The 18,519-nt window shown below is 47.1% G+C and overlaps 1 protein-coding gene across 2 annotated transcripts in view; it reads right to left on the reverse strand.

The window, feature by feature from the left end:
* The window catches only part of SEMA6B (semaphorin 6B), a 178,427-nt gene that overhangs the window by 137,239 nt on the left and 22,669 nt on the right, over positions 1–18,519 (reverse strand). The window contains exon 1 of one of the 2 annotated variants that reach the window (XM_080988823.1): positions 4,097–4,567. The exons of the other annotated variant lie outside the window; for it this stretch is intronic. The gene's annotated coding sequence lies outside the window, so the exon portion shown is untranslated. Of the gene's footprint in view, positions 1–4,096; positions 4,568–18,519 lie in introns of those variants that run through there. 2 annotated transcript variants of the gene reach the window in all.

Here is an 18,519-nt window from a genome sequence, read left to right on the forward strand (position 1 = left end):
CTTTATTGGCCGAGGGAGCCGGTGTACAGCTTCCGGGTCATGTGGCCAGCATGACTAAGCCGCTTCTGGTGAACCAGAGCAGCGCATGGAAACGCCGGTTACCTTCCTGCTGGAGCGGTACCTATTGATCTACTTGCACTTTGACGTGCTTTCGAACTGCAAGGTTGGCAGGAGCAGGGACAAAGCTATGGGAGCTCACCCCGTCATTGCGGGGATTCAAACCGCCGACCTTCTGATAGGCAAGTCCTAGCCCCTGTGGTTTAACCCACAGCGCCACCCGCGTCCCTTAGGTAAAGGATGGTTAAAACAATAAAACCAGACTTCAATTAAAATATCTGCTGGAATATTAAGATAGCTGCTCCAGGTGTTAGCTGAGGCTAGGATTTCAATAGCCCAGCCACAACAACAAAACCTTTAAAAATCTACATTTGTGGTCTGAGAACTTGTGGATTTTGGCTATAGTGTGTGTGTGGGGGGGAGAGATAAACACGTAAGTTGTGCATCTATCAGTGCCGGATTGACATATAAGCTAAACAAGCTATAGCTTAGGGCCCCGCTCTCTTACAGCCCCCCAAAAATTTAAAGGAAAAAAAAACCTGGATGTACATTTCCAAAATATAAGATAAAAAACAAATAAAATAAAACCTACATACAACAACAGTGTTTTGTGCTGTGCAGGCTCCTGTGATGTAAGTAATGGGCCCCGCCTGCTAGTCTGCTCCCTAAAATATCACTGGTTTGCTCATTTCTATATATATAGGTGTCTACATTCTGCATGGGGACACGGGTGGCGCTGTGGTCTAAACCACAGAGCCTAGGGCTTGCCGATCAGAAGGTTGGCAGTTTGAATCCCTGTGACAGGGTGAGCTCCTGTTGCTCGGTCCCAGCTCCTGCCAACCTAGCAGTTCGAAAGCACATCAAAGTGCAAGTAGATAAATAGGTACCACTCCGGTGGGGAGGTAAACGGCATTTCCGTGTGCTGCTCTGGTTCGCCAGAAGCGGCTTAGTCATGCTGGCCACACGACCCGGAAGCTGTCTACGGACAAACACTGCTCCCTTGGCCTATAGAGCGAGATGAGCTTGCAACCCCAGAGTCGTCCGCTACTGGACCTAACAGTCAGGGGTACCTTTACCTTTTACCTTTACATTCTGCATCGACTTTCAACATCTTTCAACAATTACTTTGATATAATACATAATTTGTTATGTGCAAATGGCTTTAGATGCCTATTAGGTCCATAAATTACCATATAGCATATATTCCTCACACAAAAAACAGCGACCATTTGTTGTTGACAAAGGACAGCTGGACATATAAAGGGCCCCATTACCTTCAATAGCTTAGGGCCTCATCAAACCTAAATCCGACCCTGGTCTCTAGCGGCAAAGAGGATCTAGAAGGCTTTTATGTCATTGGGTGAAATTTTATTTCGTGTGCTTCGGACTTTAGATGCCCAACATTCTCAAGCCATGCCAGGTCAGGAAATAAGAATGTCACAATTTATTTATTCTATAAAATTACATATACCGCTCGCTTGTGTAATTTTTTTTAAAAGACCTCAAAACGGTTTACGAGAAAGATAAAACAATAAAATCATCGCAACCATTTGCAACCATGATTCGAAACAAGCTAAAACCAGAATAGAACAGACTGAAACAAAACAAAACTTAGACAAACTTTCAAGCAACTGGGTTGCAAGCTCCAGGAAGCAGAAAACAAGGACTTGCTTACTCACCTATGGTGAGTTGAAAACTGTCTCCAGGTGAACAGGAAACAACGTGTTTGCAAATTTGGAGGAGTTTCCCCCCCTTTCTTTTCTGTTTCTTTACTCTCAGGCCGCTAAACGATATACGCTAGTGGGCTGTGAATGGGCAGCCTTTACGTGGGATGATCACTTATTTGACTTCAGTGCCTCACTTCCAGGTAGGCAGAGCTCCCAAAATCCCTTCCAAAGGATCCTACAAATTTGGCAGCGGACCCGGCTGCTGATTTAATTAAACAGGCCGTAAGCTGTGTCAAAACGCTCAGAAGGACATTCGCCGCAGGCTTTCTTTCCTCGTAGCCGTAAAAAGGAGGCCGGAACGTATCGCAAAGCAGACCCCTCGAGGCACAAGTCCTAAGCTGATTAAAAACCAGCCACACGTGAAATAATAAGAATAAAAAACTTAATGAACTCCCCAGCTAAGTGATTATTTTTTAAAAGGAAAAAGGAGACCATCGGAGTCAAGGACATTCCTTATCACCCTTGATATACCTGCTCACATTCGGTGAATTTTTACGACAGCAAAATGGTGGGGAACCCACACTTGATGGCAACAACCAGGGCTTGGGTCTCTGCCAATGACTCACTCGTTGGCCTTTGTCAAGCTCCTCATCTCTCATTCTACCCTGACAGGGCTAAGGCATGGAAAGCTATGGTTTTCCCAGTAGTGATGTATGGAAGTGAGAGCTGGACCATAAAGAAAGCTGATTGCCGAAGAATGGATGCTTTTGAATTATGGTGCTGGAGGAGACTCTTGAGAGTCCCATGGACTGCAAAAAGATCAAACCTATCCATTCTTAAGGGAAATCAGCCGTGAGTGCTCACTGGAATGACAGATCGTGAAGCTGAGGCTCCAGAACTTTGGCCACCTCATGAGAAGAGAAGACTCCTTGGAATAGACCCTGATGTTGGGAAAGATGGAGGGCACAAGGAGAAGGGGACGACAGAGGACGAGATGGTGGGACAGTGTTCTCAAAGCTACCAGCATGAGTTTGACTAAACTGCGGGAGGCAGTGGAAGACAGGAGTGCCTGGCGTGCTCTGGTCCAGGGGGTCACGAAGAGTCGGACACGACTAAACGACTAAACAACAGCATCTTGAGCAAACCGCATATTCAAAACCGTCTCCGTTTGCTGAAATATCATTAAGACAAGTTCAAAGGCTTCGAGACCATTGGCTCTCATCTCCTGCCCCGAGTTTTTTGCTCTTCCATATTGAGTTGCAACCCAACCGAGTAGGCCCATTCAGTTCCACTGCCACAACTTTTAGGGTGACAGTCTTGCTTCCTTGTAAGCTTTTGCGGGGGAAAGAGATCTCTCTTACTTTAAGGCTGCCATATTTTGAAGAGCAAAAAAGAGGACGCTATGACGACTCTCATTTTAAATACCCCTACTATACAGTGGTACCTTGGTTCTCAAACACCTTGGTACTCAAATGCCTTGGTTCTCAAATGCCGAAAAGCCAGAAGTATGTGTTCCGGTTTTCTAATGTTTTTCAGAAGCCGAATGTCCGATGTGGCTGTAAGCTATTGTTTCCGGGGCGCCTGCACCAATCAGAAGCTGTGCCTTGGTTTTCGAACATTTCGGAAGTCAAATGGACTTCTGGAACTGATAAAATTTGGTGCTTTTGTTTTTACTATTCATTTTGCATTTTTGTTTTTGAGGCTTTTTCGGTTCATTTGTTTTTGTGACTGTGTGGAACCCAGTTCAGCTACTGATGGATTGATTGTGTGACTACGGAAATGGATAAAAGCCCCCCATCCAAACAATGACTATCATTAGTGCAGGTAAGAAAAAATAGTAATTTTATTTTTTATCATCTACAATACAGTCTTATTTATTTTATTTTATTGTACAGTACATTGATTATTGCTTACATTTTATGGATCAATGGTCTTGTTGGATAGTAGAATCCATGTTAAAACTGCTGTTTTAGGGGTTGTTTTTAAAAGTCTGGAACGGATGAAGCCGTTTTGCATTACTTTCTATGGGAAAACATGCCTTGGTTTTGGAACGCTTTGGTTTTGGAACAGACTTCCGGAACGGATTAAGTTTGAGAACCAAGGTACCACTGTATACAGGCAATAGAAGCTGTGATATATTGCTGAGGGGGGCAGGAGAACAAAAGAGGAATTCAAGTCTTCATCCCCCAGTTATGTCTAGGTCTCATCTAGAAAGTATAACTAGAGACATTCTGGCAAATTTAAGAAATCCACCCAGAAAGAAATTCTACCCCTGAAAAAGAGGACATGTCCTGGAAAAAGAGGACACATGGCAACCACCATGTAACATCAACCCAAAACAGTTTGCGTCCCACATTTCTGGTTAATCTGACCTGGATCCCAACAGCAGAGAGGACAGTCAGGTGGAAGTTCTTTAAACCAGGAGCTCAGCAGAAGACGAGTGCCCAGAAAAACAAACACAGGCGATTTAAAATCCCTCGTTGAGTGCCAGCTCATCCTGGAGCGCTGATGACAGCCATATAGTACTTCCTATCGCCTCAAACTGGCCGCCTTTTGCAAATCCACATCCGGTGCCCTCCCACAGAGTATCTTGAATCGGCAACAGCAGCACGCGCCTGCGATCTTCCCAGATTAAGAGGAAGAGGGCCAGGCGTCATCCTGGAACAGTTCCAAGGGATGAATCAGAGCAAAGTATGGGCACCAGACAAGTTTTGTGCCAGCTCTGTTGCCAGACCTGCTATATGAGCCTCGTCATGGGACGTGGAACAAATGGGCAGAGACAAATGCAAAGCAAAGTGTTGTCTTATTCTGCCTTGGTCGCTCCAGAGCTGGAGTTCTGAGTCCAGTTCTGGGCACCACAATTTAAGAAGGCTGTCGACAAGCTGGAACGTGAGCAAAGTGCCACAACAGTTGCGAGAATATTACTAGCGAAGAATTGGAAGAAACAAGATTTGCCAACTATCGAAGAATGGCAGATGAAGATGATGGACTATATGGAACTTGCCGAACTGACCGGGAGACTCCTAGACCAGAGAGAAGAGACATTGGAAGAAGATTGGAAGAAGTTCAAAGAATATCGGGGGGGGGGGTGTCAATATTTAAATCTTAGAAAAGCTCTGGAAGTTTGGAAAAGCTTTGGGGGAAAAGTTTTGGGGGGAAAAGCTTTGGAACTTTGAAAAAGCTTTTAGCCCTGGACCCTGCCCACGTGGCCCTCGGAATCCTGCATAGAATGGAATACGGCCCTCCCGCTCAGAAAAGGTCCCCCGGCACTGGCCAAATGGATCAGGATCGAGATGTTTATACTCCAGCCGCAGCCTGTTTCGCAACCCTAATGCGTACATTTGCAGGGATGATTTATCCCCAGCAAATAAAATGCAGCGTAAACATTTTATCAGCTCGTTATGGCAATAATAACAGCAAAGAACCCCAAAATGCCCATGAACACAATGCCGGACGCACAAATCAGAGTTCCTGGCTGTAGAGCTGGAGACTGAAGTGAATGTAAATGAAAAGTGGACTGAATACACTTAATATTCCCACTTTTCTCTCAATATAGACCCCAAGGCGGTATCTATAGTATTCCCAGGCCACCTAGACAGCATCTTAAAAAGCAGAGACATCACCTTGCCAACAAAGGTCTGTATAATTAAAGCTATGGTTTTCCCAATAGTGATGTATGGAAGTGAGAGCTGATCGCCAAAGAATTGATGCTTTTGAATTATGGTGTTGGAGGAGACTCTTGAGAGTCCCATGGACTGCAAGAAGATCAAACCTCTCCATTCTGAAGGAAATCAGCCCTGAGTGCTCACTGGAAGGACAGATCCTGAAGCTGAGGCTCCAAGACTTTGGCCACCTCATGAGAAGAGAAGACTCCCTGGAAAAGACCCTGATGCTGGGAAAGATGGAGGGCACAAGGAGAAGGGGACGACCGAGGACGAGGTGGTGGGACAGTGTTCTCGAAGCTACGAACATGAGTTTGACCAAACTGTGGGAGGCAGTGGAAGACAGGAGGGCCTGGCGTGCTCTGGTCCAGGGGGTCACGAAGAGGCAGACAGGACTAAACAACAACAAAGGCCCTTTGCACAGCAGACTCCACAAACAGATGCTGAGCAAGGTATTGGACCTATGACCCACAGCTCCAAGAGAATGCCAAATCAGGTTCCTCCTAGCGGATAGGGACAAGGGTGTTACTGCCCCAGTGGCTTTCTTTTTAATCTCCATCTTACCTGAAAGAGTTTTTAATGAATCATCTCACTGGGGAACAGACAGGGTGAAGCAGAGCAATCGAACACCTTGTGATCCTCCATCAGCCTCACTCCTCTCCCTTTTAAATTTATCCTCGTGTTCTGAAATGTTTTAACTCGCAATGCTAATAATAACAACAACAATAATAATAATAATTTATTATTTATACCCCGGCCATCTGGCTGGGTTTCCCCAGCCACTCTGGGCAGCTTCCAACAGAATATTAAAATACAATAACCTATTAAACATTAAAAGCGTCTCTAAACAGGGCTGCCTTCAGATGTCTTCTAAAAGTCTGGTAGCTGTTGTTCTCTTTGACATCTGGTGGGAGGGCGTTCCACAGGGCAGGCGCCACCACCGAGAAGGCCCCCTGCCTGGTGAGGGAACCGCCAGAAGGCCATCGGCACTGGACCTCAGTAAGGCCAGTTTGTAAAAAAGAATGGGGAAAATTTGTAATTTATTTAGGAGACCATTGTAAGCAGATGGAAACACTAGCAGGATTTTAATCTCACTTCTAAGGTAACGAAGACAATGGAGGATTAAGATGGATTTTTTTTAAAAAATGTGGATAACAGATTGATACGCAGTTGTAAATGTTGACATTAGGACCCATGCAGGGGATAGCGGGAAGTCGTGAGATTGAGTAACTTTAAAGGTAAAGGGTAAAGGGACCCCTGACCATTAGGTCCAGTCGTGACCGACTCTGGGGTTGCTGCGCTCATCTCGCTTTACTGGCTGAGGGAGCCGGCGTACAGCTTCCGGGTCATGTGGCCAGCAGGACTAAGCCGCTTCTGGCGAACCAGAGCAGCGCACGGAAACGCCGTTTACCTTCCTGCCGGAGCAGTACCTATTTATCTACTTGCACTTTTGACGTGCTTTCAAACTGCTAGGTTGGCAGGAGCAGGGACCGAGCAACGGGAGCTCACCCCGTCATTGCGGGGATTCGAACTGCCGACCTTCTGATCGGCAAGTCCTAGGCTCTGTGGTTTAACCCACAGCACCACCCCAGTACCTTCCAACATTACTCTAACAAAAATCAGGACGTGTATCTTTTCTTTCTTTCTTTTTTAAGTTGGTTCCTTTTTTTGTTTGTAAAATAGTTTTTATTTGGTTTAAAATATATATAAAGTTATAACAAAATCAATTGCAAATCCATATAAAGAGATTACTCAGTCTCACGACTTCCCGCTATCCCCTGCATGAGTCAACATTTACAACTGTGTATCAATCCGTTATCCACATTCTTTTTTAAAAAAATCCATCTTAATCCTCCATTGAGCTCACCCCATCGCGGGGATTCGAACCGCTGACCTTCTGATCGGCAAGTCCTAGGCTCTGTGGTTTAACCCACAGCGCCACCCGCGTCCCAGGGGTCCCTTTACCTTTATGTTGGAGGGTAAGCTCTCCACTCCTAACCCAAATATGGTCCATGTATCAAAACATGTGAGGGTGCTTCAGTTTGGGAAGGCACTCTGTACATGCTTGAATGTACTCAGAGTCGATTCCCATGCTCTGCTGACAATCTGTAGCATCGGGAACATGGGCCAGGTACCCACACAACGGGCTCATCGTCTCCAGAGACCCCCGTCTCCTTTGCAGCCATGCGCCACATCAAAAGCGCAAGATCTCTGACGCCGCATGCACTTCAAAGCCTCCGGACTTGGCTTTCGCACCGCAAGCTGTCAGATCATGTTGCATTAATGAGCTGGGGAAGTTCACAACCAGCATCGCGGAGAAACCACAAATCCCGTCCAATTTCTTCCTCTTTTTTTTTACAGTAACTGTGAACACACCACAGAGGCGCCAGAGCTTGCGCACGAAAGGGGAAGCAAAGAGGGCGGCCCTGAGACAATCGACTGTAAGGGCTGAGTCCGAGCCAAGGACCAGAATCGGAGCCCGTTCCGAATGAACCTGTGCCAAAGAGCGTCTCTGGGCATGCCCAAAGTGCTCATCTGTCGCGCTGGCAAGCAGCTACAGGCAAGCTCTCTCCCCCCCCCCCCCCCATGTCTAGGATTCACAGGCAGGCATCCAATAAGATGAATTATAGAGAGACAAGCTATTTTAAAATTTTATTTAGAACTTTTTACAGGTAGGAGGAAGGGAGGAAGAGGCTTGAAAAAGACTTCATGCTATGATAAACTGGGCAAAGGACTTAGGGCACAATATACAAATGGCAGATTGGGAGAGGTCAGCAAACCTTTTCAGCAGGGGGCCGGTCCACTGTGCCTCAGACCTTGTGGGGGGCCGGTCTATATTTTGTTGGGGGGGAAATGTACAAACTCCTAGCTTAGATAGGCTAGTTTTAGCCTTTTAGTTTAAGTAATCCAGGATGCTATGGGTTTCCCAGTAGTGATGTATGGAAGTGAGAGCTGGACCATAAAGAAGGCTGATCGCCAAAGTATTGATGCTTTTGAATTATGGTCTGGAGGAGACTCTTGAGAGTCCCATGGACTGCAAGAAGATCAAACCAATCCATTCTTAGGGAAATCAGCCCTGAGTGCTCACTGGAAGGACAGATCCTGAAGCTGAGGCTCCAGTACTTTGGCCACCTCATGAGAAAAGAAGACTCCCTGGAAAAGACCCTGATGTTGGGAAAGATGGAGGGCGCAAGGAGAAGGGGATGACAGAGGACGAGATGGTGGGACAGTGTTCTCGAAGCTACAAACATGAGTTTGACCAAACTGCGGAAGGCAGTGGAAGACAGGAGGGCCTGGCGTGCTCTGGTCCAGGGGGTCACAAAGAGGCAGACACGACTAAACGACTGAACAACAACACTTTGGCCTTGCTTCGGATTTTGGTGGTCACCTCTTTTGGAACAGAGGCCGGGTAGGATTTTTTTCCCATTTGGCAAATTGGCAGTGGCCATTTGGTTTTTGCCTACCCCGCCCAGCAATCGTCACAACTTTGTAAGGTTTGGCGGTTAGGCATTGGCTTATTGAAGTGGGGGGGGGGCAGGTGCGGCCATCACCTGCCCCTCCATGAATAAGGGTATTCCAGTCAAGGAATTTGGGGGCCCTGAGTACCAGGAGTATAAATGTTAGTTATATTAATCTTGTTGTTTCTTATACTGTGGTTGTTTGTTTGATTCTTCTATTTGTTTGCTTGATTGTATTTTTGCTTAGTTGTTTGTTCGTCTGTTTTCTCATATATGTATTTATTTTAAATCAATAACGATATATTTTTAAAAAGGAATCGGGGGGTCCTGGATCTCATCCAAAGTCCGGTTGAGGGGCTAGGGCCATGCCAGGACCACAGAAACCCTGGGCTGAGCTTCGATTGATCTTCATCGATGTTGCTCCCTTGTTTGGTGTTTACCCTTTCAGACTACCAGCCAGAGAGGCAGGAGTCAGTTATAGTCTGCTGCCAATCTCTAAGCCAATACCATTCACCTTGCTGTAATCAAAGTTGTGGCCTAAATTTTGCCCTGAACGTCCGACGGGGCTTCCGTGGGTTCCGATTGGCTGCAGGAGCTTCCTGCAGCCAATCAGAAGCCATGCTTTGGCTTCCGAAGTTGGACGAACTTCCGGAACAGATTCTGTTCAACTTCCGAGATATGACCGTATATAGTTTTAATTCTATCAATGTTTAATGGCTTTTTTTAATGACTGTCCCCCCCCCCCCCATGATTTTAGTGGTACTTCTTTTTATCTCTAAGCTGCCTTGAGTCCGTGTCTGGGAGAAAGGAGTATAAATAAATATATAATAAATGAATAAATGACACATCTCTTTAGCACATAATGCATAGCCCTGAGGTCATGGGGTCCTGCAGAAAATCGCCTTGCCTCTTCTCCCTCAGAGCAGAACAACCAGTTAATATGAACCAGTTTTTAATTCTATCAATGTCTATTTAAAAATAAATGATTTTTTCCCTGTGTTTTTAGTAGTTTTTATTTTTATCCATAAGCTGCCCTGAGTCCCTTCAGGGGAAAAGGCGGGGTATAAATTGGCATATAGTAAGTAAAGGTAATCAAGGGACGTGGGTGGCGCTGTGGGTTAAAGCCTCAGCTCCTATGAGTTGCCGATCGAAAGGTCCGCGGTTCGAATCCCCGCAGCGGGGTGCGCTCCCGTTGTTCGGTCTCAGCGCCTGCCAACCTAGCAGTTCGAAAGCACCCCCGGGTGCAAGTAGATAAATAGGGACCGCTTACCAGCAGGAAGGTAAACGTCGTTCCGTGTGCTGCGCTGGCTCGCCAGATGCAGCTTGTCACGCTGGCCACGTGACCCGGAAGTGTCTCCGGACAGCACTGGCCCCCGGCCTTTAGAGTGAGATGAGCGCACAACCCTAGAGTCTGGCAAGACTGGCCCGTACGGGCAGGGGTACCTTTACCTTTACCTTAAGTAAAGGTAAAGGGACCCTGACCATTAGGTCCAGTCGTGACCGACTCTGGGGTTGCGGCGCTCATCTCACTTTACTGGCCGAGGGAGCCGGTGTACAGCTTCCGGGTAATGTGGCCAGCAGAACTAAGCCAATTCTGGCGAACCAGAGCAGCGCACGGAAACGCCGTTTACCTTCCCGCCAGAGCAGTACCTATTTATCTACTTGCACTTTGACGTGCTTTCGAACTGCTAGGTTGGCAGGAGCAGGGACCGAGCAACGGGAGCTCACCCCATCATGGGGATTCGAACTGCTGACCTAAATTGGCATATAAATTGGCATAAATTGGGTCAGGTTTAATGTCCTGGTTTTGACCGTTAAAGCCCTACGCGGCCTAGGACCTACGTACCTACAGGTATGCCCTCTCCTGGTATGCCCCGCGGAGGACGTTAAGGTCCACAAATGACAACACCTTGAAGGTCCCAAGTCGCAAGGTGGTTAGATTGGTCTCAACCAGAGCCAGGGCCTTTTCGGCTGTGGCCCCGACCTGGTGGAACGCTCTGTCCCAAGAGACTAGGGCCCTGTGGGACTTGACATCTTTCCGCAGGGCCTGCAAGACAGAGCTGTGCCGCCTGGCTTTTTAACCTGTATTAAAATAATAATAATTTCCCTATTGTGTTTTTATTGTAATTTTACTGGTGTTAGCCGCCCTGAGCACAGCTCTGGCCGGGGAGGGCGGGGTATAAATATTATTATTATTATTATTATTATTATTATTATTATTATTATTTAAATGCTCATGAACTTTAAAACTGATGTGCAAATGGGGGAGAACTGTACTCAGTGTTTTGTTTCTTTGTTTTTAAGGGGGGGCGCAAGGTGCTGCCACTCACCATGAAGTTGTTATAGTAAGTGCCACACTTTTAACAATTTTTTTGGGGGGGAGGTGTTGGTATTGCACACCCTTTGTTGTTGTTTAGTCGCTTAGTCGTGTCCGCCTCTTCGTAACCCCCTGGACCAGAGCACGCCAGGCACTCCTGTCTTCCACTGCCTCCCGCAGTTTGGTCAAACTCATGCTGGTCTCTTTGAGAACACTGTCCCACCATCTCGGCCTCTGTCGTCCCCTTCTCCTTGTGCCCTCCATCTTTCCCAATATCAGGGTCTTTTCCAGGGAGTCTTCTCTTCTCATGAGGTGCCCAAAGTCTTGGAGCCTCAGCTTCAGGATCTGTCCTTCCAGTGAGCACTCAGGGCTGATTTCCTTCAGAATGGATTGGTTTGATCTTTTTGCAGTCCATGGGACTCTCAAGAGTCTCCTCTAGCACCAGAATTCAAAAGCATCCATTCTTCGGCGATCAACCTTCTTTATGGTCCAGCTCTCACTTCCATACATCACTACTGGGATAACCATAGCTTTTACTATACGGACCTTTGTTGGCAAGGTGATGTCTCTACTTTTTAAGATGCTGTCTAGGTTTGTCATTGCTTTTCTCCCAAAAATTTGTACACCCTTAAAACATTTGCACACCCTTAAGCACCCCCAGAAAAAAAGCACAGTCTTTGCTCAGAATTGGGGGGGGGGGGGCGAGAAACCAGAGAAACGAACACTGTCAGGTATGCACATCTATAGGATATAACCCCCACTGGTGCCTTTCTGGGAAGACGAGGGGGACGACACCAGAGGTTGAAAAATTGCAACCCACACTCCTTGGGAGATGGAGACTTTGATCATCGGCTGCCAGTGGCAGGGATGGGGGAAGAGGAAACGAGACAATCTCCATGGCAACCGGAGGATTCTGAGGTTGAGAGGATGGAGGATGTGGGGACGGTCCTCTCTGGGCAGGCTGACAAAGAAGGGGCGAGAGATGGTTTTGCCTACACACACACACACACACACACACACACACACACACACTTAGGCCCGCAAGTCTCCCCAATCGCCTCCTTAACCGTTTTTAATTTACTGCCGCTTTATCTCGACATCCCGAAGAGGAGGAATGATGAATGGGGCTGATAAAGGGTGGGGGTGGGGAGCTATTTTCCCACGGCTTGGAAAAAAGAGGGAGGGGAAGGGAGAAGAAGAAACATCTCTGCAATGGTTGCTATCGTCTCCTGCAAAAGGGGCTCCCCCAAGCATTCAGTTCCCCCTATCCTATACCCGCCCCCGCAAAAATAATAATAATCTTAAGCACCATTCGGAGACCAATAAACATTCCCAACCTTCCTCATCATCTTTCCTCAAGAGCATGGATAGCCAACCGAAGGCCCGGGGGCCGGATCCAGCCCAATCGCCTTCTCAATCCGGCCCATGGACGGTCCAGGAATCAGCATGTTTTCACAAGAGTAGAATGTGTGCTTTAATTTAAAACGCATCTCTGGGTTATTTGTGGAAAGGAATTCGTTCATTATTTTTTTCAAAATATAGTCCACCCCCCCCCACAAGGTCGGAGGGACAGTGGACTCGCCCCCTGCTGAAAAAATTTGCTGACCCCTGCCCAAGAGCATCCTCCCACCCACCTGGTGCTCGAAAGATGTTGCAAGACTACAAGTCCCATGATCCTTGACCATCATGCTTCCCTGGGGTGGATGAGAGCTGAAGAACAGCAACACCAGTAATACTAATAATAAATAATAATAAATTTTATTTATACCCCGCTCTCCCCGGCCAGAGCCGGGCTCAGGGCGGCTAATACCAATCAAATCACAGTAAAAAACATAATAGGGGGTGTGTGGAACCAATTTAAAATACGGGTTAAAATGCAATTTAAAATGCAGCTTCATTTTAAAAGTAGCCGATAAATCAAGACCATAAGGGGAGGGAAACATAAGGGTCAGACTGAGTCCAAACCAAGGCCAGGCAGAACAGCTCTGTCTTGCAGGCCCTGCGGAAAGATGTCAAGTCCCGCAGGGCCCTGGTCTCTTGGGACAGAGCGTTCCACCAAGTCGGGGCCAGTACTGAAAAGGCCCTGGCCCTAGCTGAGACCAGTCTAACCACCTTGTGACCTGGGACCAAGTAGATGCCAAAGAATACCAACAATCGCAGAAAACAAAGCAGAAAGGAGATAGGATCAGTATTTGAAGACATCTGAAGGCAGCCCTGTTTAGCGAAGTTTTTAATGACTGATGTTTTAATGTATTTTTAATCTTTTGTTGGAAGCCGCCCAGAGTGGCGGGGAAACACAGCCAGATGGGCGGGGTAGAAATAAATTATTATTATTATTTATTATTATTATTATTATTAGTTCACATCACAGAATCATAGAGGGACCCAAAGGTCATTTAGTCCAACCCAGAAATCACAGCTAAAGAATCCCTGGCAGGTAGCCATCAGACCTCTGCTTTAAAACCTCCAGTGCAAGAGTATGTGATTAATGACTTTCTAAACATTGCGGGTGGCGCTTTGGGTTAAACCACAGAGCCTAGGGCTTGCCAATCAGAAGGTCGGCGGTTCGAATCCCCGCAATGACGGGGTGAGCTCCCATTGTTCTGTCCCAGCTCCTGCCAACCTAGCAGTTTGAAAGCACGTCAAAGTGCAAGTAGATAAATACCGTATTTTTCGCCCTATAGGACGCAATTTTTCCCCTCCAAAAATGAAGGGGAAATGTGTGTGCGTCCTATGGGGCGAATGCAGGCTTTCGCTGAAGCCTGGAGAGCGAGGGGGGTCGGTGCGCACCGACCCCTCTCGCTCTCCAGGCTTCAGGAAGCTATCCGCAAGCCGTGGGAGAGCTGTGCGAAGTCACGCAGCTCTCCCACGGCTTGCGGATAGCAGCCTGTTCTGGGGGCTGGGGTCAGGGGAAGCTTGGTCTTCCCCCGCCCCAGCCCCGCATCTGGGGGGGGGATTAAAAAAAAATCCTTTATTTCCCCCCCAAAAAACTAGGTGCGTCCTATGGGCCGGTGCGCCCTATGGGGCGAAAAATACGGTAGGTACCGCTCCGGCGGGAAGGTAAACGGCGTTTCCGCGTGCTGCTCTGGTTCGCCAGAAGCGGCTTAGTCATGCTGGCCACATGACCTAGAAGCTGTACGCCGGCTCCCTCGGCCAATAAAGCAAGATGGGCGCCGCAACCCCAGAGTCGGCCAAGACTGGACCTAATGGTCAGGAGTCCCTTTACCTTTTTAAACATTGCTTATATGTTTCCTTTACAATTGAAATCAATGCAAGGTTAGCAAATAAATAATAAAAATAAAAGGTAAAGGACCCCTGGATGGTTACGTCCAGTGAAAGGCGACTATGGGGTTGCGGCGCTCATCTCGCTTTCAGGCCGAGGGAGCCAGCGTTTGTCCACAGACAGCTTTCTGGGTCATGTGGCCAGCAGGACTAAACTGCTTCTGGTGCAACGGGACACCATGACGGAAACCAGAGCGCACGGAAACGCCGTTTATCTTCCCGCCACAGCGGTACCTATTTATCTACTTGCACTGGTGTGCTTTCGAACTGCTAGGTTGGCAGGAGCTGGGACAGAGCAACAGGAGCTCACCCCGTCATGGGGATTCGAACTGCCGACCTTTCGATCAGCAAGCCCAAGGGGCTCAGTGGTTTAGACCACAGCGCCACCCGTGTCCCTCTCAAGACGAATAATGTCGCAACAGAAACAACTACAGCGGAAAGGAAGCAGCTCTGGTGTTGATGACGGCAGATCAGGACAGAAATGGCTGCTTTTATTCATCCCATGTCATCAGTTGTCCCCAGAGCTGCTTGCAATGGGATACTTCCAGTCTTTCCCCCCATTGATGTGAAAACACCGCTTTAATTTCCACCCACAAATTTTTGTGCCCCAACCAAGTTTTGCACGTTCTGCTGGTTGGGGCTGTTCTTCTGAGCTTGTGGAGGGGAGCTTTTCCCCCTCCACAAACACACACACCTCAGCCCTTCTGACAATGTGTACAGTTCAGCACTGTGCCATCAATGTGATCCACTGTGATCCCTCTGGATCTCTCCATTCAGCTACACTGGGGTTTTATTTTTTCCTCTGTCTGTTTGTTTGGTTCTAAGTGACTTTGGGTTGCCCTGGGCAAGATAAAATGACAAATTTAGTAAATACTACTAATAGATTAATCTCTACATACCAGCTCTGAGTTCAGTGACAGTCTAGACCACTGTCTTTCTTTTTTTTTAAATAATATTTATTAAAGTTTCAAAGGGAAAAAAAATCACATTAGTAAAAAAAAATTAACAATGAAAAGGAAAAATACAAAGTAGAAAAAAAGAAAAAACAGTTAAAAACAATTCCATCTTTTCCTCACTTCTTTTACGTTTACTTGTTTCCCGGACCTCCTCATACCTCCCTCTTTTGTATTCCAATTAAATTTGTTAATCCAACGATTCCTTTCCCTCCTTTTTAATCCTAATCTTTAATCTTGATATATTATAACTTTAAATTTTTACATATTAAAAACCAATTTTTCCATATTCTTTTGTACCTGTACAGCTAGAAACCACTATCTATCTATCTATCTATCTATCTATCTATCTCTCGATCTCGATCTCCAAATATGATCCCACAGACTTTCCACCTAATTGGCCTCCACTCAAATCTGAACACATTTTCTAGACTTCCTTTCATGCGCACTTTACGCGACTAGAAATCTAATCATTCCATTGTTTTGTTTCTCTATCTTTGTTCAATTAATATAAACACATTTAGCAAACTTATGCGTGCAGATGTTTATACTTTAGGGGGTTTTGTTTATGAATTCCGAGTTACCTCCAATTATTGGATAACTAATCCTGCCTTCTTCACGCCATGTAACTGAATTATTTTGTGGCTGATGATTTTGTGGCTGATGTGTTGTTACCCTCCAGCTGTGGGCTTCTTTTCTGGAAAAAGATGTGGGGCGTTATTATCCACACACACCCTTTGCCCCAGAACTGGGACTCCAGGCGGCTCACGAAAGCTTAAAACCATCATGGATAAAACACAAAAAGCTAAATAGTATAGTTATATTATTAACCACAAACACTAGAGGCTGTATCAAATCTTAGTCTACTCAAGAGTCAACTCACTGAAATGGATGAGCATGCCTAACTTGGACCCATTCATTTCAATGGTCCTACCTGAATAGAGGGACGCAGGTGGCGCTGTGGGTTAAACCACAGAGCCTAGGGCTTGCTGATCGGAAGGTCGGTGGTTTGAATCCCCGTGACGGGGTGAGCTCCTGTTGCTCGGTCCCTGCTCCTGCCAACCTAGCACGTCAAAGTGCAAGTAAATAGGTACCACTTAGGCGGGAAGGTAAATGGCGTTTCTGTGTGCTGCTCTGGTTCGCCAGAAGCGGCTTAGTCATGCTGGCCACATGACCCGGAAGCCGTACGCCGGCTCCCTCGAACAGTAAAGCGAGATGAGCGCCGCAACCCCAGAGTTGTCCGCGACTGGACCTAATGGTCAGTGGTGTAGTGGTTAAGAGCGGAGGACTCGTAATCTGGTGAACTGGGTTCGCGTCTCTGCTCCTCCACCTGCAGCTGCTGGGTGACCTTGGGCCAGTCACACTTCTTTGAAGTCTCTCAGCCCCACTCACCTCACAGAGTGTTTGTTGTGGGGGAGGAAGGGAAAGGAGAATGTTAGCCGCTTTGAGACGCCTTCGGGTAGTGATAAAGCGGGATATCAAATCCAAACTCCTCCTCTTCTTCTTCTTCCACCTTTACCTGAGTAGAACTTAGACACAACCCTAGACTTCAGTGGTAGTAATGCTGTCTGGATAGGACATTGGGGGCAAAATTCAGGGCCACACTCAGTGGAATGAGTGGCAGGGGTCCCCAGATTCTGCTGGCTGCATACTACCACCTAACGGGCCCCAGTCTCTTGACGTCAGAGGGACCTAAGAAGACATCATTTCCCATTTTGCCCAGGAGCCACCCAAGCCATTTTGCTGCCCAAGGCAAAGGAGAAGACAGTGCATTTGCCATTCTGTGCACAAAATCTGACTGGGCTGGTAGGTGAATCTTACTTCAGCGCTGGTGACACTGCAGAGTCCCCCACTGCACCCTAGGGCAGCAAGCAAGCTTAGGCAGGGCAGATCAGGTGGCCCGTCAGAATTTGCCGCCCGAGGCAGCTGCCTTATTGTGTCTCATGAAAGGGCTGGTTCCGATTCCACCTTGCATTCCTCGTACGCAGCACTGTTTCTGTTCCACTGCAGTTCGGCTTCTGCCAAGAACTACAATATTCATCTCACTGTCTGCTTTGGCAAAAAAAACCCACATAACTTAAATCATTTACACCGTTAATTACACAAATGGCATAATTAAGCTGTCGTTACATTATTCCATCTCATAATTTTAATGCAAAGGAAACACAATACAAATGAGGTGAGGCGTTTTGTTTTTTCCCCTCTTTCCAGAAATGCAATCAATTATGTATTGTTTGGGGACTTAAAGCAACAACAATGAATGTCTATCATATTTACTGAATTGGTTTGCATTCCAGACTTGGGCTCAATAAATGAACACCAGCAATTCCTGTTACTCTTTTCTTCAGAGTTCTTTTACAGTACCTAAAACTACCTAAACAGCATCATATCTGGACCAGACAGAAAGGAAACCAAGCAGAGAGGCCCATTCTCAGAAAGAAGACAACCTGGGGAGCCAGTCAAGGATGCAAGTCACTTCCAGAAACAATGCAATTATTGCAACCAACTGTGCACAGAAACCGAGCCAAGGGTGATGAATGAGAGGGATCCTGCCCTGCTGGGAGCCAAAGGGGCATCCCATAACCCGATTCTGCCCCTCCTTCCCTCTCAGGCCACAGGTCACCTGCATCTGTGAGCTCTGTGGGTGGGTGGAATTATAACCAAAGCTTATATATACACACATATAAAGGTAAAGGTACTCCTGACCGTTAGGTCCAGTCGCGGATGACTCTGGGGTTGTGGTGCTCATTTCGCTCTATAGGCCAAGAGAGCCAGCATACAGCTTCCAGGTCATGTGGCCAGCAGGACTAAGCCACTTCTGGCGAACCAGAGCAGCTCACGGAAATGCCATTTACCTTCCCGCTGGAGTGGTACCTATTTATCTACTTGCACTTTGACGTGCTTTCAAACTGCTAGATTGGCAGGAGCAGGGACCGAGCAACGGGAGCTCACCCCGTCATTGCGGGGATTCGAACCGCTGACCTTCTGATCGGCAAGCCCTAGGCTCTGTGGTTTAGACTGCAGCACCATCCACATCCTTTAAATACACATTGTTGTCATTTACCTGTGTCCGACTCTTCGTGACCTCATGGACCAGAGCACGCCAAGCACTCATATGCCTGT

This window comes from Podarcis pityusensis (genome assembly GCF_964106645.2).
Source record: "Podarcis pityusensis genome assembly, chromosome: 18".
Lineage (NCBI taxonomy): Eukaryota > Metazoa > Chordata > Lepidosauria > Squamata > Lacertidae > Podarcis > Podarcis pityusensis.